The 22,768-nt window shown below is 49.1% G+C and overlaps 1 long non-coding RNA gene and 1 pseudogene across 1 annotated transcript; both read right to left on the bottom strand.

Moving 5' to 3' along the window:
* LOC131560158 (zinc finger protein 850-like) overlaps positions 1-22,768 on the bottom strand; it is a 596,580-nt pseudogene that overhangs the window by 347,803 nt on the left and 226,009 nt on the right.
* On the bottom strand, positions 884-2,411 carry LOC131559723 (uncharacterized). Its single transcript, XR_009274911.1, has 5 exons — positions 2,316-2,411; positions 1,723-1,758; positions 1,560-1,598; positions 1,101-1,169; positions 884-985 (listed from the first exon to the last, which is right to left on the bottom strand). It is a non-coding gene; the product is annotated as an uncharacterized LOC131559723 (long non-coding RNA).

Genomic DNA, 22,768 nt, shown 5'->3' with positions numbered 1-22,768 from the left:
AACACAAGAAGAAGCAAATGAGATAAGATTTGTTTTCCTTTTTCTCTGAGGTGTCTCAGCTTCCCAGGAGAAAAATCCTGGGCAAAGGGATTTTTTCAGAGAATGTGAACGCCACAGTGTTAGAGATGAGTAATGAGGTGTTTGGCTCTCCCAATTAAAGGGTGAACATGATAAGTATGTTAAGAGAAGTTGTACAGATGTATAGTTATGTTACTGCAATGTTTCCCCCCCCACCCAGCATTGTTATCCTGGGATGATCTTGGTAGTCCGGGCATTTGGGGAGGGGCAAATTGTTCCTAAGGGGCTTAGCACCACCTGTCCTCCAATCCAGTTCCAAGAAAGCAGTCTACACCAATGGACAGTGACCAAGAGTCAACAGACAGCCTTTGGGAGGAGCTAGGGCTGCCTGTTAAAACAGCAAGGATATAAAAGGGAGAGCAGCCATTGTGTGGATGAGCCAGCCATGTGGTTACCAGCCGCGAAGTGGGGGAGGCTCCCAGCACCATAATTTTTTCCTTATTTAGTCCTTTTGTTGTAAGTTTTATTAAGTTTTTAATAGACCTTTCAAAATATTGAGAAGGGTGATTTCTCACAGGGAGAAAAAGTTGTAAAAGAAAGTTTCTTTGAAATTATTCCTTTTTCTTTTAAACCCAGGCCATTCCTACCATGCTGACAGTGAACCACCGCCTTTCTCACCACTTGGACACCCACCCCCCAGTGAACCCACTCCCTCTGGACTCTGCACAACTCCCAACACACCATTTGTCTGGGGGAAGGCACAGACTGTGTAAAAGCAGCAAAGCCCAGACCTGGCCTGACTTCCCTGGACCACTGGAAAGGAGGAAATCCAGATCCATGGACACACATGGACACAGAGCAAAGCTTTGCTCAAAGGGTTTATTGATTCTTCAGGGGAAATGGCCCAGGGCTCAAAGAGTTCAGGGGTTCAGGGGTTTCCTGCAGTGATGATCATCTCCTCATGCCACTGGAGAGGAAAAAGGACACTGGTCCTTCCAACCCTAAAAGACCAACCCCAGAAGGTGACCTCTGGAGCCCCTCTGGGCTTTGTCCCCAGCCCTGTCCCTGCAGGCACGGCTCACCTAGGCATCCAGAGAGGCAGCCAGGCGCTTCTGCCGCAGGAGAGCCCGCAGCTCTTCAGCCACAGGGGGCTGGGGACAAAGGCAGCGTTAGAGACCCACTGGGGGCACCGGGTTGCACTGGGAGGCAGGGGAGAGCAGGGGGGCCTTGGGGAAGGGGCTGTGGAAGCAATGGGGTGCAGGAGCTGCTGTGCTGCCACCCAGAAGCACTGGGCTCCGGGCCAAGAGGCACAGCTGGGGCAGGGGCTGCGTCCTGGCTCATCCAGGGGGTCCTGGGGTGACAGGGATGGAATGCAGCAGGGCCCTGGGCAAAGGCTTCACTGGGGAGGAGCCCTAGGGCAGGGCATTGTCTGGGCTGTCAGGAAGGGTGCACTGGGCTGTGCTGGGACAGACTGGGATGGCCTGGGCTGTGGTGGCCATGCAATGGGAGGGTCTGGCACCGGCAGAACTTGTGGTACCTACCAGAGGCGTCTCCAGGACCGCGACATTGTCTAAATCCAACTGCAGAGAGACCAGGAGACCTCACTGGTCACTGGGATGTCCCCAGTGCCAGCAAGGGATGGAGGGACACCACTGCCCCCCAGTTCCCTGAGGGGATGCCCTGCAATGCCAGCAGCCCACTCACCTCCCGCAGATCATCTTGGGTTCCTTCCAGGAGTGCCTGGAAAGGAGAACAAAGGCTGGGTCTGGACTGGACCTTGTGGGGCTGGAGTGACACACAGGTGCAGGGAGCAGGGCACAGGCAGAGGGATGGGAATTCAGGGCTTCCAAGGAGATCTGTTTGAGGTCTCTCTGGGGGGAGACCCAGAGACACTGATCTGGGGTCAATTGAGGGCCCAGGGGACAGGGCTGGGGGTGTGGAAGGACCAGGGTGTGAGGTACAGGGGAGGAGAAAGGAATTGAGGTGTAGGGACATGGGAGTGCAAGGGAGGGGCTTGGTGGGGACAGAAGAATGAGGACAGGTGGGGACAAAACCAACAGGACTGGGAGATGGTGTGGGAGTGGGGGGTGAGTCAGGGAATTGTACAGGGGGACCCCTCTTCAGTGGCCAGGAAGAAAGACAAAGGATTGAGGGGGGGCATGGAAGGAAAGGTCTCAGGAATGGTCAGTGGGAGGGCAGCTGGGGACCCTGAATGGGACACAGAGGAGGGACCAAAAGGGTGGGATGGGAGGCCAGAAAAGGCAGGATGTGGGGACAGCGTTTGGCCGGTGCCTCACCTTGGCCTGTGCCGGGGGGCACAGCAGGATGGAGAAGAGCAGGGCCACGCTGATCACAGCCACCTTCATCTTCCTCTGGCTCTGGGCAGCGCTGCCTGAGGCTGCAGCAGGTGAGGAGCACCTTTATCCCTGCTGGGACTCCTCCCTGCACCCTCCCTGCCAGCCCCCAGGCCAAAGCCCGGCTTGGCACAGCCCCTAGCCCTGGCCACAAGCCCAGCCCTGGCACAGAGTCCATCCCACCCCACCTGTGGCACGGATCCAGCCCCCTTGCCCGGCATTCCTCCAGCTTCCTGCACAGGGCAGCTGCCCCTGGAAGGGCCCGGGCACCTGTGGGGCTAAGGGGGGCAGCCAGGGAGCCCAAGGCACCTGGGGACCCTGTGGGGACAACCCCCAGTCCAACACAATCCATCCTCCAACAGCCCCCAGTGCCAGATCCCCCATCTCCTGCTGCCCCTCCCCTCCCAGAGCTTTCCCTGTGGGACACCCCAGAGCGGAGCCCGGCCCCAAACCCAACATGTGGGAGAACGAGGGGAACAAGGGACATGTGATCAGGTGGCTGATTGGCATCTCTGGCACTGCAGACACTAGGGAGCACTGGGCAATGCTGATCACCTGCAGACAAGGCTGAGGGCTGGGGAATGGCTCAGCAGTGACAATTCCCACATCCACACCACCTGAGATCCCTTTCCTCACAGATGCCAAACCCGACCAAGCTCCATGCCCAGAGCACTGTCCAGAGGGGAATATGCCCTGCCCTGCCCCTTATCCTGTCACACCTGCAGCCACGGAGCCCTCCCAGAGCACCTGGGTCATGGCCCTGGCTCTGGGCCCAGGCCAGCACTGGCCCTGAGCAGGATGTGCCCATCCCAGGGACATGGGGAAGTGGGCACCTGTCCCCAGGCAGCCACTCGGAGCTAATTGGGGTGACAGAGGTGCCCTGTGAGGAGGAGGGGTGTTGGTGCCCTGCCAGCATCTCTGACAAGCCCTGTTTACCCAAGCCCTGAGGCACCAGGAGGACGTTCTGACATCTTGGGCTTTCCAGAAGGAAAATCCACAGTGAAGTGGTTCCTGAGAGCTGTCCAAAGCCGTGATTCCTGTTTGACATTCCAGGGCATTAGTGAAGGATTCTGCACATCTCTTTCCCCAGGCACAATGTGGATCCATCAGAGAAGTGTTATGACTCAGGTGGAAAAACATTTCAGGCCACTGCCTTGACTGTTTGCTCTGGAACTCACCCAAGGAGGCGCAGGGCCCAAGGGGGAAGATTTTCCTTGCGGGTTTTGCTGCTTTGTGCCCTTGGAGGAGAGATCAGAGTGTCCTCCTAGGGGATTCTTGACCAGATGGACAAGAGCTGTGACATCTTGGAGAGAAATTGAGGCTAAGTTCACCTTTGAGAGAAACTGAGGAAGTGTCTGCAGGACCCTAAATAGTGAATGAATGGATGAAAGAGATTCTCACTGTCCTGACCCACTATCCAGCAAAACCACAGCCAAGGGAAGAGGCCTGGTGGAATCAGGGGGGAAGCAGACCTTGTTGAGCCTGGTGTACACTGGGCAGTGTGGGGTGATCCCCTGCTGGTGTCCCAGCTGTCAGTGCAATACCACTGCTCTGGTGGACTGGATCCTTAAGAAACAAAAGAAGTGATCAAGCTCAGGGGAGGAGGGGATTTGGTCACACTTCTCTTCTCTGGGAGTTTCTTTCTGAGGGGGGACATTCCATGAGAATTGGGATGCGCTAAAGGACAGGGCTGAGGGCAGCTGCTCCCTCTCTCTCTGGGCTTCGGAGGAGGACGCTGGGAGCTGCTGCTTGGGAAAAGGAATTGATTGCTGCGGGTGGCCAGAGCAGCTTCCCCAGGCAGGTGCTGTCAGGTGCCTGCAGCACCGAAAGCGTCTCCACTTGGGGCTGCCTTGACAACTCCCCCAGCCCAGCAGACCCTGAGCCCGGATGGTGCAATCAAAGCTTCACCAGAGGGACAAGAGGACTCCTCGCACAGCAGATCCAGCCGGGTTTATTAAGGGAAAATCCCAGGGTCCAGGTGAAGTGAGGGTGAAGAGGGAAACAGAAGCAAGCAGGAACACAACCTCTGCTGAAGGGAACCAGAGGCAAAGAGCCAGGAACAGGGCTGGAGCCAGGGTATATAACTGGAGGAAGACAGGAGGGGTCAGGGTACAAATTATCCAATGGGGAAGGGAGCCAGGGCTGGAGTTAAGGTGGGGTGACACAGGATACACCAGTGGGGGAGCAGAGTGGGAGGGGTCTCTCAGGGAAAGCCAATGGAGGAACGGGGAGTACAGAACTTTCTGGAACTGGGGGATGAACAGCAGTCGATTGACAACAGCACATTATCATTAACAAGCAAAGAACCATGGGGAATTGTGGCAGTCTCTCACCTTAACTTAAACAGTGCTGTCCTCCCATGGCATTCCAGGTTCCTCTTCTCCATGGCTGTCTCCCACATCTCCCCCTTTTTTATTTATTAAATAAACATTTCCCAGTGTTTTGTCAATTCTTTTCTTAGAACACATCAGTGCTGCTGAAACGATAACAACTATGAGAAGGACCCACAATAACCTTTTAAGAATGGGGGCCACCCACAGAAGAACGCATCACTGCCTGATCATTTTGTCCATCATGTCCCCAACTTTATTTTCAGTAAGAAGGGACTTCATTTGCTCTTGCATTTGTTTGATGTTGGCCTGGATCGATGTGCTTTTCGATGGCAGGGTAAAACAACAAAGCCCTTTGAAATCTTCACAACCATGGCCATGGGAGAGCAGCAGGAAGGCGATGGCTGCTCTGTTCTGAAGGGTGGCATGTCTGGTGGTTTCCTCGTCCGCTAGAAGTTCTGATAATGCAGGGGACGTAGCGTTGGTCTGCTTACTAAGCCAGCACTGCAGGTGAGAAAGCTCACTGAGGGCCTTTGCAGCTGCAACCCATGGTAGAAAGATAGAAACAGCGACCCTCTTCGTCTTGCCCCAATTATAAATTTGGTTATCACAATTTTGATTGAATTGGGAGTATGATCTTTTCTGGCATGCCAATTGAGTTTCTCGTTTCCAGTTTTTAATTTGGGTAGTGTTTGGGGTGAGGGTAGTAAGCTGACCAAGGCTGCAGGGGCCCCCTTTGATCTTTGAGGGGATCCCTGCCGACACCCCACAGATGGGAAACACTTAGTTGGGAAGCACTCTGGGAAACGGAGAGGACTTAGATAATGTTTCGGCAGTATAATTCTACCAGTCAACGACATTGTATCTCTTATCATTTGGTGATATATCTTTTCTTACTATCATCTGTGGTTTGGATTTCTCATGCCAATTTTGTTGGGGTTGCTCATAGAAAAAGTTTACACAATAAGTCACTTTGAGGAGCCTGGTAGGTCTAGTTCTTTGGGCTCCTGTGGTGCATGTGGTAAGATCTTCATCCACTCGTCCCAGGTGTCTACCGGGGTGGACTTCTTACCTGCATAGGTATATTCATTTGGTGACAGGGGGATTCCAACCTTACATGTAGACAGTGGGGCTTTTGCACATCCCATGGCCGTGCAAAAGTTGTCTTGCTTGAGAGATTTCGCCAGTGTGACCCATACGTTTTCTGTTGGTTGTGGCACGACCCATCCAACCACTGTTTGGATGCACAGGAGCACAATGACAGTGGCAGCAGCTGATAAGGTATTTTGGGGTGTCCTGGGAGTGGCCATCGGGTCCTCAAATGAATCAGTTATCAACTGTTCGAGCACTGATAGAAACATGAATGGTCAAGTTAGTTGTCACTGTAATTTTCTTCGTTTTGTCCCTATGGTTGGGAGGGCGAGGGATTGGCAATTGGGGCAGGTGGAGACAATTGCCTTGGCTTGGTCTCTGGAAATCTTAAATTGATGCACTAAAGCTGGAGCCTTCTTATGGAAGACTGCATGGCTTAGACGAGCCTGTTGAAAGACGTGTGGTGCAGTGGGGGAAATGTGGGTGGCACTTGTTGCCATTGCTAACAAGTCTGCTCTCCGGTTGCCCTCAGTGATGTATCTTGGCAGCTCTGTGTGCGACCGGACATGCAGGATGTGATAAGGTTGCTCTCTGTGGGAGATGAACCAAATTAATTTAGAGGGCAAGCTGTATAATTTTTTATTTTGGACTTTCTTGAGCAGGGCACGCTCTGCCTGCTCTGCTATCCTCGTGACAAATGCAGAATCTGTGACTAATTTGAAGGGTTGTTGGAATGTTCAAAATGCCCTCACAGCTGCAGCAAGTTCTGCAGTCTGGGGGGAACCTTCAACAACCCGGATATCAGACTCCTCCTTCTGAGTGTCAGGGTCCCTCAAGGTGAACACTGACTTGTGAGATTTGTCTGAATCGTCAGTGAACTTGGTGATAGCGTTTTTGAGTGGAGTTTTACTTTTATACGATTTTGGGGCCAAATGCAGTGAATCTTTAAAAAGCCTGTGTTTAGGATAATGAATTGAAACTTTTCTGGGATAGCTGTCTAATGAAATTTGCGGATGTTCATTTGTTTGTAATAGAGAATCCAATTGTTCCAAAGTATAAAAGAGGGAAATGCATGCCAGATTGCAAGCTGCGAGGGTCCGGAGGCAATGTCACCCTATAATAATAAGTTTGGCTACAAGTTCTGGTGGGGTGGTGACTGTTTGATGTGGTTGGTGTGGCAGAAAAAGCCACTTGATGGTGATGAGTGGGTTTTTTGCAGTATGATCCCACTGATAGAGCAATGCATGGAAGTGTGGGCACTTACCAAAAATACCGAGGCTGAGGGGAAGGGACCGGTCTGTCTGATGTGCCTGGCAGTGTTTGATGGTGTTGACGACTCTCTCCAAAGCCTCACAGGCTTCTGGCATTAACGAGCGTGGGGAAGCCAGGTCACCGTCTCCTCGTAGAAGGTTGAAGAGCGGTGTCAGTTCTTCTGTGGTGAGGCCCAGGAGAGGTCAGATCCAGGTGATGACGCTGCACAGCTGTTGCATGTCTCTTAATGTGTGGGCGTGCTTGTTGATGGATAGAGTATGGGGCACTATGGTCCTTCCTGTGATTAAAAACTCGAGGTACTTCCATGGGCTTGATAGCTGGATTTTTTCCTGGGCTATCTGAAACCCCACACTTCTGACTGCTGTGACAGTCTTGGAAAGTGCTGTGTCTAATAAGTGTTGATGGAAGCACAGATTAGTACATCATCCATGTAATGCAGGTGTAAGACTCTGTCTGAAGTTTCTCTCATCTGCCTCACATTTGTCATTGGGGACCACGGAAAAAAAGACCCTTGTCTGAAGTTTCTGGCCCTGCTGGGGAAAGTTATATGCCAAGGGCCCCGAGACCTGAGCACAGCTCCTGGCATTGCTAAGCTATTGTTCACAGGTGTGTTTGCTGTATGCTACGCTGTACCCAATGAAAGAAAGAAGGGCGCAGCTTGTCTTTTTGCAACACTAGCCTTGGAAGTTGTCCCACCTCTCAGCCTGGCTGGACTTCTCCTGAGTGTTGGGTGGTCCCCCACAGAAAACCCCTCACTTGTCTTACAACTGCCGTGACAGACAGACTGAGATGTAAGAAGCCTCTCCATCAAAGACCGAGACATGAAACCCTTATGTGAAAAGGCCCCCCACACTCTTTCCAAGGACTGGGACTGAGGCCCCTAACCTGGGGGAGGTGTGTGGGGGAGGCAAGCTGACCAAAGCAAGATGGATGTTGCAGGTGTGAGCAGTGGACCAAGAAGACAATGGCTCTCGCCCACTGCTGAGAACATGGACTGTGTGTACCTTTCTCTAAATACTATATTTTCTCCCCAAAATACAATGGACTACCTTTGATTTGGTTTCAAGTTTTACCCCTTCCCCCATCAAAAAAAAGAGAGTATAATAGAGTTCAGATGAACTGCAACCCTGAGATCTCCCTGGACGTGACCTGGTGAACTCCATTGGCTGGACATCGAAGAACCTCACCGTTTCTACGTTTGGTAGCTCTATACCTTCCTTTCTCTTCCTCCCTCTTTTTCCCTTTTCCCCAGTTCCTCCCCAACGCATTTTGTTGTGGTTATTCAATAATGATACATTTGTTTTGATTATCACTGCAACCCCCTGTACCGTGTCAGTGTTTTTTGCACTCTGAGATCAACCCACAAACCATCACGAAACCTGTTCATAAGGACGGCTCGTGACACTTGCATACATAATATATAATTCTTCTATCAAGCCTTAAAAATTCTCTACAAATTCATTTCCAACATTACTGGGTCTGGCACTGCCAAGATCTGGTGCTTGCTGCCACCACCAGTGCCCAGATCTGGAAATTCCCTTGTTCCAGCAGAGCCAAGTCCAGCAATTTTCTGGTAAAGGAGGACAAAATCTGACAATTTCTGCTTCTGGCATTGGCAATGCCAAGGTCTGGTGTTTGCTGCCACTGCCCGTACCCCAATCTGGACATTTCTCGGTTCCAACACAGCCAAGTGCAGCAATTTTTTTGAAAAAGAGGACAAAAGGCAGCAATTTCCTGGTGCCAAGACTGTCACCACTCAGACCTGGTGTTTGATAGCACTGCCCATGCCCAGATCTGGACATTTCCCTGTGCCACCACAGCCCAAGTGCGGCAATTTGCTGGCAACGAAAGCCCAAACCCGGCAGCTTCCTGGTGCTGCCACCAGCAGCACTGTCTGTGTCTCTCTGGGAGCCCCTCAGGATCCCCGGCCAGTCCCGAGTCGGCAGACACCGGGGGCAGCCCCGACACGGCCGACAGCAGGGAGACGCTCTCTGTGCCCCGAGGGTACTGAGGACACATGGGCTGGGCGCCTTTGGAGCACAAGAGACACCAGAGACATCGGTAGGAGATAAAGGGCCGACTCTTAGCAGGGGTTATTCCAAGGTTTTATTCTAGGAGTCCCAAAGGAGCCCCTACACCTCAGGGGAGAGCCCTGGGAGATGTGCCAAGGTTACATTTAAAGGGAGGTAGAAACCCAAAGTAGATAACATTTTACTGACCAATAAATGACCTTAAGGGATGGGTACTGGGGGACAGACATTTAGGACAGCGTATAGGGCAAGGCTTTGGGGTGCTGACCACTGGCCTCTGGCTAATCACTCTACATCCTGGACTGAAGCTTCTAGATGGAGGGGATGGGATTCTGAGTGATTGACAGAGAGGCAGGGTGGGGATTTGGAGATTATCTCAGCAAGGGAAAGGAGTTAGACAGGTAAAGGGAGGGGGGTACAGTCTAGAATAAACCATTTGGGAAAAATATGGGGATACAAAACAAAACTACTTCCAAGTGTTACAAAGTATAAAAATGTACTACAACATTTGTTATAAAGATACAGTTTTTATTTCTGTTGCTAATTATAAGCTTAGACATAATAGTGAAATAGCTGATATAAGTATGCTTATGTTAAAATGCCTGCTTGGATAGGATAACAGCCAATGAACATGAGATGAAGACACCTGGTACAGATGTGCCAGCCATCAGCACTCACTGTCTGAAGGCAGTGTGAGCCGTGGCCAAAACTGAAGATGATGATAAAAAAGGACCAAAACCACAACCAAGGCATGTGCATGCTCTAAAAAGGTGGAACCGAGGAGGAGCCATGCTAAACAGTTCTTGGAATATGGAAACTAGTTTGGGAAAAAAGTTTACTATGCACGAGGGTCCATGAATATGCAAAAGGCTGATGGAAGGAAAAGGTATTTAAGGGATATCCCGAAGATAACAGGGTGGTCTTGGTTCAGTGCCAAGATGCACTCAGCCGTAATAACCTTTCCTCCATGCTCCCCTTGACCTTTATGAAACTCTGAATTTTCCCAGGAGAGTGACCGTGTTTCTCCCAGCCCCGAGCAGAGAGCTCTACGCGGGGGCTCCGGGCAAAGGCAGCGGCGCTCGGCAGCGGCCCCAGCCCGCCCAGCCGCGGGCATTGCCCCGCACCGGGACAAAATCCTGCCCGAAGGAGCCCTTGGAATGCCCGCCCGCGGCTCCTCCGCGCCCCAAAGCTCCCGGTGCTGCCCCCGGTGCTGCCGCAGCCGTGGCTCCGGACAAGGGGGGCTCGGCGGGACCCCCGGGCCGGGCCCCCTCCCAGCCGTGCCCGCCCCGGCTACCGCACGGCCCCGCTGGGAGCGGGCCCCGTGTCCCTGCCCGGCCCAGGGTCAGTGTCCTTGGCCGGCGTCTGCCCGCCCCCGGCACAACCTGCGGCTCCAGAGCAGCTCCCTCCAGCCGGGCACTGAGGATTCCAGCCAGGCACAACATTCCGGTCATGGCATCTCTGTTATCTCTGCTCACATGGGCACAACATCCTGGTCACAGCATCTCTGGTGTCCCTGCTCACATGGTGTGAAAAATGCATGTATTTTATGATTGGCTTTTTGCAAATATAAAAATCAATATTATATGTGTTGTGTTAGAAAGCAATGCTGAAATAATTTTCTTAAGTACTGTGTTAAATATAGTTTTAGGTTATAAAAATTGTTAAAATAGAAACTATGCTATGTGAGATACTTTTTTTAAAGAAAGGACTTGCAGCGAGATAGCAGCCACAGGACAACCGAAGTCTTTCAGAGAAAAAGAATTTATTGCCTTCCTATCAGAAGAAACAAACTTCTTCCCACCTCGAAGGCACGGTTAGGATTAGAGGGAAGAAGTTGACACTGACCAGACAGAATCCTGTGTTTGAATGGAATTTATGCATCATGTATGAATATGCAACCGGCTATTGTTTTTAAGGGTTAATCCTTTGTTAACAGGTGTCCTTTTTTGGGCTCCTGCTGCCCAGAAAAGGTACCCGGACATCCGTAACTCTTTGCTTTTATTATCTTATATTGTCCTAATTCAATTTGTCCAAATTGTTATTACTCTAATTGTGTCACTATTCTTTTTAACCATTTTATTACTATTAAACTTTTAAAATGTTTAAAAACAAGGGATTAGCGTTTTTCACAATTTGTTAGCAGAGGATGGTTTGCCGGCTAGGAGCGGGCTGGCTCTGTGGCAGAACTGCCGGGGGTGCTCCCAGACTGTCAGGGTCCTGAGTCCAGGATGGCAGCATCGGCCCAGGAAGTGGGCCGAGAGAGAGAAGAGAAAAGGAGAGAAGAGAGAGAGAGGGTAAAAGAAATCCAAGGCATGCCCCCAGGGTCCCCATGCCCGTGGCTGTTCTCCCCTGCTCCTGCTCTGCAGCGAAATGGCAGCAGCAGGGGAAGGGCCAAGGACAGCACTGATAGCAAGGCCGTGAAGAGAGGGGGAGGGGGACTAGCACTAAAAGATAAAATCAAAGCAGAGATTGATGACTCTCCAAACCTCACATAGCGGTTTGTTTTTCTTAAGTAAGAACGTTTTTTGTTTTGGTTTTTTTTTTTTCTTTTGTGGCTTTTTGTTTGTTGTTAACGAGAAGGATTTTTTCCTGAAGAAGAGGCTGCTGTAGAGAAAGCTTTTAGCTAAACCCAGAAAGCTTAGAAGGAAAGCGAATAGTAAAAGTTAATGCAGTATTATCTTTCTTTTATTACTATGCTATTAAGAAGTCCTTTCCACGTACTACTGAAGCAACAATCAAAATCATGGAAAGAGAGTGAATTCATGCCAGCAGAATCAAAGGACTTGTGAAGAAACCTGAGGAACGGACTATCACATTTAAACCGTGATATACCGAACTGAATTTCCAATGGGGACTGAGTGGCAATAGTTTGAGAAAACCCAAATGATCCAAGAAATGTAAAAAGAATAACACTGAATTAAGAAATAAGATAACGCTTATATCACTAGTTTTGAGCACTACCTGAATAAAACATCTCCTTGGGGGAGGAATACTTCAGATAGAAGGATCAAGAATGTTTTTGTATTCTGACCTTAGCCTGAGAATTGTACAGGGGAGAAGGGGAATTACCATTTCCATTAGTAAACTTTATTTGATTCATTCCGATACTAGACATGCTACCTGGGTTATAAGTAAAAATTGTGAGAGTAATTAGTGTTGTGATGCGCAAAATTTATGCTCTTATTGCAAAAAGTGTTAAAGTACTGACTTGGTTTTGTGGATGGGAATTATTAGTGCCTGTTGAATGAGAGATACCTGAAGAACAGTAAGAGACCATGTAATGAACAAAAATTCAGTTGATTTTTTTCTGTGAGAAAAAAAGTTACCACTACTGCTGGGCTGCTGCCTGTATTATGGTAATTACGGGTCGTTGTTGTTAATGGTTGTTTTTGTATTAGTAAAAGCCCTGGCTGGGGCGAGTTCATGGCCCTTCTCGGAGACAGTAATGGGTGGGGACCTTGCCAAACAGTGAGGAGAAGAGACCTGGGGGGGTGGTTTATGCAAAGTGACTCCAGGACCAGCATGCTGTGGGGGACTACGGCTCCAAACGCATAGAGAAAACCCCAAAAACAACGATCCAACTAAGAGTTGAGAGACTGGAGTGATGTCTGGACATGAGGAGCCGAGTGCTGAGCCTGCAGAGATGCTGAACACCTTCGGAGCCCCTCTTGCCCTGAGCATGGGAGTCGTGCCGAAACCGGGAGCAGGCAGGAAGGAACAGAGAAAACTAACATCGGATGGGATCACCACGCCTTAAATGCTCCCACGAGGACGTGATTCCCCAGCTCTGCCCCTAGTGGACAGAGCTGTGCTTATCGTCCTCCTCTGAGTTGCCCTGGGAGAGCCGACGGGAGACTGCAGCCCCGCCGAGCTGCCCAGTCCTGAGCTGATCACTTTTAATAAAGGCATTAAAAAGAAGAAGAAGGCTCCTGGCCCTGTTTATTTCAGACCACAGTTAAAGAGTGTCAAAAACAATTTGCCTAGAAATTAGTTAAGACAAAGTGACAAGGAAAGAGAGGGCAAAACCAGATTGGCCTCTGTATTTCACCACCGAGAAGATCAAATACACCTGCTGTGGGTTGCAACCTCACAGGCATGAGAGGTGGAAGTATAAGCCATACTGGACCTCTGTTATTCCTGTTTCTGGCACTCATCTGTTGCCTTTTCCCTTTTGGGATATGAGCAAGATTTTGTCAAAAATGCTACAGAAAGCATCACATAGAAAGAAACCAAAGTTCGTCTTTTATTACACACACCTATGTCAACAGCAACTGTTATAACCCATCCAAATTAGAAACCTGTAGGCAAAATGGAGTAAATTATTGGATTAGAATAAATTTAAGAGAAAGTGGTAATAGATTTAGAACTGAATGTCCAAAAGGAGAGAGATGGATTTGTTTTAAATTTAATCTTGAAGATACGGTTCAAGATTTGGTAAAAAAAAAAAAATAATAAACAAAAAGGTAAAACCAGCACAGCAATCTAACTCTGTATTGACTCCAAATTATGTGTTTAATCGTATTACAAGACTCCAAGCAGTTACAGAAATGGTAGCAAATAAGGCTGCCCAAACATTAGAGTTAATATTAAGTCAGCTAAGCCAAACAAAAATTGTAGGGTATCAAAATAGGTTGGCTTTGGACTATTTATTGGCCAAAGAAGGGGGTGTTTGTGGAAAGTTCAATATATCAGATTGTTGAAAATTGATGACCACAGAAAAGTCATTCTAGAAAAAGCAAAAGAAATCAAAGAAGAAAAATATATATGCATATAATAAACCAGGTACCAGTCCAAAAATTAGAAAACAATGTTAAAATCTAGCTGGTGGGGTAATGTATTAGAAGAAATTAAGATCTTTCATTTTGTGTTACAACTGTTTTTGTATTTCTTCCTTGTGTAATCCCCTGTTTTATTTTGCCAGCATAGTCCAGAAGATACAAATAGATAAGAAATATTGCTCAATCCAAATGATTTACAAAGAATAAGAGTGGGAATTGTGAAAAATGCATGTATTTTATGATTGGCTTTTTGCAAATATTAAAATGAATGTTATATGTGTTGTGTTAGAAAGCAATGCTGAATTAATTTTCTTAAGTACTGCGTTAAATATAGTTTTATGTTATAAAAATTGTTAAAATAGAAACTATGCTATGTAAGATGCTTTGTTTAAAAGAAAGGACTTGCAGCGAGATAGCAGCCACAGGGCACCTAGATCTTTCAGAGAAGAAGAATTTATTGCTCTCTTATCAGAAGAAACGAACTTCTTCTCACCTCAAAGGCGCTGTTAGGATTAGAAGGAAGAAGCTGACACTGACCAGACAGAATCCTGTGTTTGAATGGAATTTATGCATCATGTATGAATGTTATGAGTGTATGAAGTCTATGAATATGTAACAGGCTATTGTTCTTAAGGGTTAATCCTTTGTTAACGGGTGTCCTTTTTCGGGCTTGTGCTGCCCAGAAAAGGTACCCGGACGTCTGTAACTCTTTGCTTTTATTATCTCATATTGTCCTAATTCAATTTGTCCAAATTGTTATTACCCTAATTGTGTCACTATTCTTTATAACCATTTTATTACTATTAAACTTTTAAAAATTTTAAAAACAAGTGATTGGCGTTGTCCTGGGGTGAAATTATGATGCTTGTATCCCCATTCATCTGTTCTGTGCCTTTAAGACTGTCTCTGAGGAGTCAAAGTTTTGTTTGGGTTTCTCTTATCAGAGACACAGAGACAGGGAGTACATAGGGCTACTTTCGCTTTTTGTTTTTTGCTTTTGGCTTCTCTGCTTTGCTTGCTGTCTCTCTGCTCTCACTTTTGCTTCTGCTTATTAGCTAGTTCTAGCTAAACAGTCCACATTCCTTCCTGGACTGTTTCTCCTCTCCTGTTTCTGTGACCATCTCGAACCTGCTCCAGACTGGGACCTGGGAACACCGAGGGTTTGCACAGTTTGGCTGCAGCAGCTGCCCCACTGCCGGAGGGACTGAGAACAGAGCAACCACCCCCGAAAGAGACTTTCTGATTTTGCCATCTTTCTCAGAGCGGTGTCAGCTGGTATTGTTCATTTTGTGTGCTGGGGGTGCTGTGTCTGTCAATAAACAGGTTCTTTCCACTTCTCTCCGAGGAATTCTTCCCGAACCAGTTGGGGGGGAGGGGCCATGTGGGTTTGGTTTCTGGAGGGGCCCTCCTTTGCAGGTTCTTTAACAAATTTGCCCTACACCAGGACAGGTGTTTTTCACACATGGGCACAACCAGCTACTGCTGAGGCAACCCCAGCTCCCACTGAAGGCTTCCCACCCAAACTGCTGCCTTCAGCTCTGACACACCATCCAGGAATCCAAGAGCAAAGCTGAAATCTGATTAGAGAATCTTGCAAAATCACATCCCAGAACATTTTGCTATAAAATCACAAATGTTGACAGAAGCTGAGAAAGCCAACAACATTAGAAAACAAGCTTCCAGCACTGGGACTAGAAGAGCTCAGGCAATCCATTTGATTGGAATGAGCCCTCTCTTTCTGACATGTGAGCAATGCCATGGAATTTCCCAAACCAGGGAAATAGGGAACCCGGGCAGCAGCAGCTTCACACACAGCAATGACACAGAACAGGGCAGGGCAAGAGGCTGACAGAATTATAACTTCTACTTGCAATGAAGAACTTTTGTTTTGAGTTCTACTATAGCCACTATTTAAAGAGTCAAAAATACTAAAAAATATTAGTAGTAATAAAAATAATAGCTTAATGTTAATAGCAATAATAGTCACAATAGCAATAAGAATAATCAATAATGGTAATGAAAACCCTGCCATGCTATACTTGGTTTGCATGGCCAGGTTTTGGTAAGGGGAGCTCTAGGAGCGCCTTCTATGAGAGGCTGCTGGAAGCAGCTGCTCCTCTGTATCCCACAGTCAATTCCAGCCAGCTCCAGGATGGAGCAGCCGCTGGCCAAGGCTGGGCCAGTTGGAAATGGTGGTGACACCTTTGGGGTGAGAGATTTCAGGAAATGGGTGATGGTGTAGGTATGAGTGTGAGCAGGGAAGAGCGGGGTGAGAACACTGAGAGGAACAACTCTGCACAGCCCAGGGCAGGATGGGCAGCAGGAGGGGCAGGAGCTGCTCCAGGGGCTGGAGCTGATTGCCCTGAAATTCCCTGGGCAGCCCCTGGGGAGGCAGCTGGGCCCCTGCAGCCCATGGAGGGCCCAGAGAGCAGAGATGCACCTGCAGCACCTGGAGGAGCCTGTGTTGGAGCCAGGCGGGCCTGAGTAGGGGCTGGGAGCCCATGAGAAACCTGTGCTGGAGCAGGGACCTGACAGGGAGCTGCAAACCCTGCAGAGAGGAGCCCACGCTGGAGCAGGGTCCTGGCAGGACCTGTGAGCCCATGGAGGGTGAGGCAGCTGCAGCAGTTTGTGAAGAGCTGCTGTCCCTGAGATGAACTCACCTTGGAGAAGTTCATGGAGAAGTGTCCCCAGGAGGGGCACAGGAGGGGAACAACTCCTCTCCCCGAGCAGCAGGAGAACTGAGCAGAGCCCCCAGTGCCTGTCTGCCTGCCCCACTGGGGGAGGAGGCAGAGCTGGGAAGGAGGGAGGGATGGGCAGAAGGTGTTTGTGAAGCTTTATTTTACTTCTCACTATCCTGCCCTGATCTGGATAGAAACAAATTCAACTAATGTCTCTAATTTTGAACCTGTTTTGCCCATGATGGCATTTGCTGGGTGATCTGTCCCAGTCCTTATGTCCAGCCATGAAGCCTTCATTCTATTTTCCTTCCCTTTCCCCTCCCCTCCCCTCCCCTCCCCTCCCCTCCCCTCCCCTCCCCTCCCCTCCCCTCCCCTCCCCTCCCCTCCCCTCCCCAGCCCTGCTGCTCCGGGGGATGTCACAGCCCCTACAAGTGTCCCCAGTGTGGGAAGAGCTTCTCCCAGAGGTCAGCCCTGACCCAGCACCAATGCAGCCAGCACTGAGGGAAGCCCTGGGAGTGCGCCCAGTGTGGGCAGAGCTCCGTGCGCTGCTTGAGCTCCATCCCCACGGGAGGATCCGCGCTGGATGACCCCCAGTGACCCCGGTGGGCAGAGCCCCGGTGATCCGTGGTGCCAGTGATCCCTGTTGGGAAGACACCTGGCTGGGGCTCCACATCCTCCTGGCTCTCCGTGGCCTGGATTTTCTTTTCAGATCCCTTCATCCTTCCCAAACACCCAAAACCTGGGTAAAAACAAATACGTTGAACTAAGAGAAGGATGGGGACATGGGGGGCTGTTACAGGGGATGTGGGGGATGCTGGGTCCGAGGGAGCTGAGGGTTCCTGGGAAGGACTTGGGGGTTGCTCAGGGCTTTGAGCACCCCAGGCTGAGCAGCTCCGGCTGCGCTGGGAGACCCTGGCAGAGGTTCTGGGGCAGCTGATCAAGGAGCCCCTGCCCTGGAACTGCCCCCGTGTGCCCCTGTCCCGCTTCCTGGTGTCCCCTGGAGCGGATGCCCCATTCCTGCTGTCACTCCCATTCACCCAGCCCGTTCCCATGTCCCCCCTATCTCGTTCGTGTCCTGGTCTCTGCCCAGTCTGGACCCCATTCCTCTCCCTGTACTGTATTTCCAGTCCTTTCCAGGTCCCCGGCCATGTCCCCATTCCCAGTCCCGTTCCCGGTCCCTGTACCCATTCCCTCTCCCTATTCCCGGTCACTGTCCCCATTCCCATTCCCGGTCCCCATTCCCATTCCCATTCCCTGTCCCCATTCCCATTCCCGGTCCCCATTCCCATTCCCATTCCCTGTCCCCATTCCCATTCCCATTCCCATTCCCATTCCCATTCCCATTCCCATTCCCATTCCCTGTCCCCATTCCCATTCCCGGTCCCCATTCCCATTCCCAGTCCCCATTCCCATTCCCTGTCCCTGAAATAAACAAGGGCCAGGAGACTTCTTCTCCTTTTTAATGCCTTTATTAAAAGTGATCAGCTCAGGATTGGGCGGCTCGGCGGGTCTGCAGCGTCCCGTCGTCTCCCAGGGCAACTCAGAGGAGGAGGATATGCGCAGCTCTGTCCACCGGGGGCAGAGCTAGGGGAATTCGGTCCTCGTGGGAGCCTTTAGGGATGTCCCCGTCAGATGTTAGTTCGGTCCGGGTCTCCAGACCTCCCAGTCCTGGCCCGGGGGATCTCGAGAACAGGGTGAGGAACGACGAAGGTTTCCCGCATCTCTGCAGGCCCAGCGCCCTGCTCCTCACATCCAGACATCACTCCAGTCTCTCAACTCTTATTTGGCTCGTTGTTTTTGGGGTTTTCTCCGTGCAGTGGGGGACCCATGCTGCATTGTGGTCTTGGAGTCACTTTGCATAACCCGCCCCCACCTTCTCAGGTGTCTTCACTATGAGAAAGGTACAACTTAGCCTCGGGAATGTCCCCACCCGTTACAGTCTCAGGAGAAGGGCCATTAACTCGCCCCAGCCAGGGCTTTTACTAATACAAAAACAACCATCAACGACAACGACCCGTGATTACAATAACAAAACACGCAGAACTTCGGCAGCGACAGTGATCTGGCTGCCTTTTTGTAACCTTTTCTCACAAAAAAATATTAACCGAATTTTTGTTCATAACATGTGTTGTGTCAGAAAGTTATGCTGTATTAATTTTCTTAAGTAGTGTGTTAAATCTAGTTTTAGGGTATAACATAATGTTAAAATAAAAACTATGCTATGTGAGATATTTTTTTTAAAGAAAGGACTCACAACGAGATAGCGGCCACAGGACACCTAAATCTTTCAGAGAAAGAGAATTTATTGCTCTCTTATCAGAAGAAACGAACTTCTTCCTGCCTGCTCAGCCATGAAGATGCCGTCAGGATTTAGAGGAAGAAGCTGACATTAATCAGACAGAATCCTGTGTTTGAATGGAATTTATGCATCGTGTATGAGGGGTATGAATATGCAACAGGCTATTGTTTTTAAGGGTTAACCCTCTGTTAATGTGTGTCCTTTTTCAGGCTTATGCTGCCCAGAAGAAGTTACCCAGACGTCTGTAACTCTTTGTTTCTATTATCTCATATTGTCCTAATTGAAATTGTCCAAATTATTAATACTCTAATTATAAAAGTATCTTACGTAGCATAGTTTCTATTTTAACATTATGTTATAACCTAAAACTAGATTTAACAGACTACTTAAGAAAATTAGTACAACATAACTTTCTAACACAACACATATAATATTCATTTTAATATTTGTGAAAAGCCAGTCATACAATATGCATTTTTCACACAGGTAATGCAGGCCCTGGAGGCATCTCCTGAAGCTGGCACAGCCCAGCAGATGGCATCGGTGAGGAGGGGGCTGCCGGGGGTCAGTTTGGAATAACTGTGCTGTCCTAGGGTGACATTAGGACGCTTGAATCCCCAGCTGTCTGTTCTGTTTATGCTGGATATTATGTTCTGTGCCTTCAAGACTGGCTCTGAAGAGTGAAGTTTTGTTTTGGTTTTGCTATCAGCCGCTCCCCCATGGCTGGCAGGACACAGAGACAGGGCAGTACATGGTGCTGCTTTGGCTTTTTGCTTGGCGTTTTGCTTTGCTCTTGCTTTTGTTTCTGCTCATTAGTTAGTTTAGCTAAGCAGTCTGAATTTTTCCATGGACTGTTTTCCTTTCCCTTTTTTGGAACCACTCAAACTGCTCCAGACTGGGCCCTGGGAACACCGAGAGTTTGCACCTTGTGGCTGCAGCAGCTACTCCTGCACCGGAGGGACAGATAAGAGAGTGACCACTCCCAAGAAAGACTTTCTGAATTTGTCATCTTTTTCAGAGTGGTGAAAGAGTGTTGTCACCTGGTATTGTTCATTTTGTGTGCTGGGGGGTGCTTTGCCTGTTAAATAAACAGGTTCTTTCCACTTCTCCCCAAGGAATCCTTCCCGACCCGGTTGGGGAAAGGGGCTGTGTGGGTTTCCTTTCTGGAGGGGCCCCTTTGGAGGTTTTCTCCCAATTTGCCCTAAACCAGGACAAAATTTGGTGCCCAACGCATGGGGCTTGAGAGAGAGTGGAAAAACCCCTGGTCTTGTTTTGCGGAGAAACCTCACAACTTTATAAAAGTTGTAAAGCCCGGTATGTTTATTTTACGACGTGCGCCGGACGCAAGTCCCCCAACAAGGCATGCGTGCCTCTGAAGACCTCAGGTCACCTTTTATCCCCCTCCCAAATGCATATGCATACAGTTTCACAATAAGTTCATACATATTCATTCCGCGTGACATTTAGCACTAGTTCTTCTTTATCAGAGGAATTCCTAGGTCTGGGGCAGATCGACCTTGCGGTAATTTCTGTTTTTCTTTCTCTGTCTCCTTGCTGTCTCGGCATGCGGCCTTTTCTTCAGCTTTGGCCCTACAGACCTCTCACCTCTTCCAGGCACTTCACCTAATTCAGAATGGATCCCCACTTCGTCTCAGTCTGACTGCATTTTGGTTGCCATTACTCTGTGTTGGTATCAAGCAGTTAATGGCCATGTTTTCTGAATTCATTATGTCTCTTGGGGTGGAGGCTTGCATGCATTTCTGGTCCCCAGGTGCAGAGGATCATTAACGGGACATCACACAATGATCAATATGATCAAGTGAAGCCAATTTATTACAAAAAGCAAGCCATTTTTATACTGTTCTCTATTGTTCACACCTCAAGCTAATACGTGATTGGTTAAATCCTTTTTACACATGCATTTTGACATTTCAGTTAATTTTAGTTAGTCTTTCTTCTTCGTGCATCTTGCTGCAGGTTTTCTTGTGTGCCTTTGCATCTTGAACCGTCTGCTGCTGAGCATGTTCTTCTCCTTTTGTGTCCTTCAAGGGCATGGTGACCTTACTCAGTTTCTATGAAGGCTGCATTGTGCATATGTTGCATATGTCCATTGTCCTGCAAAAAACCCTCAGCACTCCTCCCAATGCTTTCTGGTCATTCAAGTACCCTTCAGCTGACTGGTTTCATGCTTCAAGCTTCAGGGAATTGCCTAATATTTCTGAAGCTCAAATAAATATCATCTTAGTCAACATCTTAATTGTGTTTATATCTCACAGAATTACCTTTTCTTTTGTCTTTGTCTGAAACTGTTGCTGTACGGAAATCTCTGGGGGATGGTGGACATATGGTTTTGGGACATCCCAGAGCACTTGGACCTTGGCTCTGCACAGGAGAGCTCTTCATCCCCTTTCTCTCTTTTCCTCCCTCTGGGCATGGAGGGAGCTCCTGACTTCAGCATGTGACTCGTGTGTGCAAAGAGCAAATCTGGGCAGAATCGGGGCAGGGAGGGTTTGGGGAGACCTTGGGATCTGTGCTGGGCAGAGAAGGTGTTTTCCATTGCTCTGAGGCTGTCTGCAGTGGAAAGTGGATTTAATATCCAGCAGAGGAATGACTTTTGCATTTGATGGAGCTGTGCCTTCCCTTGGCTTTGTTGGCTGGCAAGAAATGAACATCCCTCTGTGTCTCGGGCAGCTCCTTCTCCAAGGAAAGCAGGTGGGAGCTGGAGCCAAGGAGCTGAAAGCTGCAGGCGCAGCCTGGGCTGGAGGGAGCTCAGATTTGCACAAGGCTGCTCTGAGTGCCAGGGCTTGGATGGGGGAAATGGTGGGGTGGGGGTAGGGACAGAGTCTGATTGATTGTCAGCCATGAAGGGTCTTGATTTTCATATCTATTCAAACTGCATGAGGATGTACTTGGATTCAGTGTCAATTGAAGATTGCACATATCAATTTATTAACAGGGAATAAAACCTAAACGGGACCTAAGAAATCTTTTCTCACTGTTTTTTAAAATAGAATATATTCAGTTTGAATACACTTCTGAAATCTGCCTAATTAACCACACAAGATTTGAAAACTGAAATCAAATTATCCCCAGAGGCTTGGCTTGTTAAAGTGTTCTGAATGTTAATGAGCCCTGGGACACTGAATTCCTGCTCTGAAGAGCTGAAGGCTTAACAAGCCTTTGGAGCAGGAAAATTCAGCAGCAGCCTCGAAGTTGCTGAGAATGTCAGCAGTCCCCACTGAGGCCATCCCTGCCCAGAGACCGTGGGGGAATGGGCAGACAAGGAGAGCGTCCCTGGGGCTGGGGCAGCACAACTCAGAGGCACCAGCGGCTCCAGCTGGAAAATGGAGTGTGGAATGTGGCTGGGAGCTCAAAAGAACAAAACAGCCTTTACTGGGAACTTTAGAAAAATCAGAGAAACTTTGGCAAAAGGTTTAGTATGACATTCAATCAACAAAAACCAATTCTCAAAGCACTGACTTAGCCCATTCACCTTCACAAACTCTTAGCTTGATCAATTTTAAGTTACTCAAATTTTACAAGAAGTGTGAATTAAAAAGAGAGAAAGACAAAAAAGATACAGAGAAGCACACACATAGCTACCAACTCCTGGATTCCAGCAGTGTTCAGATAGAAATTCCAAGAGGAGGTAGGGTCAAGATGTGTGCTTGCCTTGTGGTCAGCCTTAAATACCCCTTGGTCTGCCTGGGCCCTTCCCACAGATGGGACTTGGGCTCATTTGGTCCCTCAGGAGCTGGGCTGCGGCTGCAGAGGTGGCTGTGGAGCATTGCCTGTGCTGTGCCAGGGACTGGCAGACACTGCTGGGCTGGGATAGAGGCTCTGGGGGGATTGGGGTTCCAGGGTAGGGCAGGGCTGGGCTTACAGGGCGGGGCAAGGCTGGACCTGCCCCTTCCTCC

The sequence above is a fragment of the Ammospiza caudacuta genome, chromosome 7 (assembly GCF_027887145.1).
Source record: "Ammospiza caudacuta isolate bAmmCau1 chromosome 7, bAmmCau1.pri, whole genome shotgun sequence".
Taxonomy (NCBI): domain Eukaryota; kingdom Metazoa; phylum Chordata; class Aves; order Passeriformes; family Passerellidae; genus Ammospiza; species Ammospiza caudacuta.
This window is presented reverse-complemented; position numbering and strand designations above follow the sequence as displayed.